This window comes from Pelophylax lessonae (assembly GCF_965119305.1).
Source record: "Pelophylax lessonae genome assembly, chromosome: 7".
In the NCBI taxonomy this organism is placed as follows: domain Eukaryota; kingdom Metazoa; phylum Chordata; class Amphibia; order Anura; family Ranidae; genus Pelophylax; species Pelophylax lessonae.
Window position 1 is genome coordinate 200,904,578 of NC_138774.1, and position 1,635 is coordinate 200,906,212.

Here is a 1,635-nt window from a genome sequence, read left to right on the forward strand (position 1 = left end):
CTGGCTACTGCTGGTTTAGGCCTTCTATAGGTATAGATCCTTTTTCTGGTATAGTTTGATTCCCACCTAATCTAAATATTCTATAGATTCTCTATTCTGGAATCTTCTGGTTCCAGGCCCAGCCTAAGCATAGATTCCTTCTGGAATCTTTTGGCTCCATGCCTAACCTAAGCATTGATCTTTTTCTGAATTATTTAGATTGAAATTTAGGACCGTGTGGTTTGTAGACTATTTTTGGTTCATAACCGGTCTAGGTCTAAATCATTTTTGGTTTTTGAGTCCTTGTTTTTTTGATCCAGGGCCTATTCTAGCTCTTGATCTTCTTCTGGAATCTTTTGTATCAGAGTGTACTCTAGGTCTAGAGGTTGGTAAATAAGATACTGATCCACTAGGATTTGTTACATGCATCTCTTTTCTGGGCCTGCACTTTTTTGAGCTCTGCTTTTTAAATAACAGTTTTTATCTTTTCAAAAATTTCAGATCTTTTTCATAAGTTTTTATGTCTCTTAAATGTGAAAAGTATAGGGGATCTCCTAATCATTAGGGTTTCCCTGATAGAACTTGAATAATGTACTTGATATTTTACGTCACTTCCACTGTCATAGAAGTTTTATTTGGCTTCTATTATAGGGCAGAGAGCAATCATGATGTGCAAAGTGCAGTAACCCATAGTAGCCAAAAGTTTCTTTTCACCAGTAGAAAGCCATCGGAGCAGCTACAGATGCTGGCTGAGGGCTTCCTATGGGTTCTGTTCTTAAGACCTTATGGGAAGGGGTAGAGATATTGGCTGTCTACGTTACAAAAATCTATTCTCTGCATTGGCCCACTGTTGTCTACCACAATGTAAAATACCAGTTTTAGGTTCAGTTGGCCTTTTATAACAGATTGGATTATAGCCAAAACCACCAGACCCTCCAATCTGCCCTTTCCATGAGTGACCTCTAAACAGACAGAAGATTTGTAGCACTGCCTCTATAGTTACTGTATTTGACAGATGCACTTAGACCATGTCACTTTACAGCTGCACTTGATAGATTTTTTATTTTGGAAATAGATACGTTTTTAATTTCTCTGTCACTAATTGATTTTTAACTTTGTGTGTTGTTTTGTAGAAACTGTGATCGTTTTTATTGCATTTTTTACAGACTAATTTCATGTCACATGCCAATGATTTCCACACATGTTGTTATGTTTTTTGAAGGAAACCTCTTATGAGAGAATACACAGGGAGCCACTTTGTACTTCTCCTTCTTTAATACTTGTTTCCTGGCTTTTTATAGCCTCAATATTTTTCCTTCCTTTAACCTGGAGCAATTATAAAGCCAATGAGGTCAAAACTCCTGATCTGCATATGTTTTCTATGTCAGGGACTCATAAACCAGGCATTCAGTGTGACAGCCAGGCAACTGGTATTTTTACAATTGGAGGTGGACAGTGGCAGGCCCACATTTTTCATAGGGTTCATTGTCCTGTTGCAACAGTAGTACCATTTAAAGACCACAAGATGGCAATGATGTGCTTTTCCATTTCAGGGTGATGTTATTAGTCGTCTTCCCTTGCAGAATATTTACCATTGTAACTTTTAATATACCATGTTGTAGATATAAAGTCCACGTGAAATGTAAACTTTTGTGC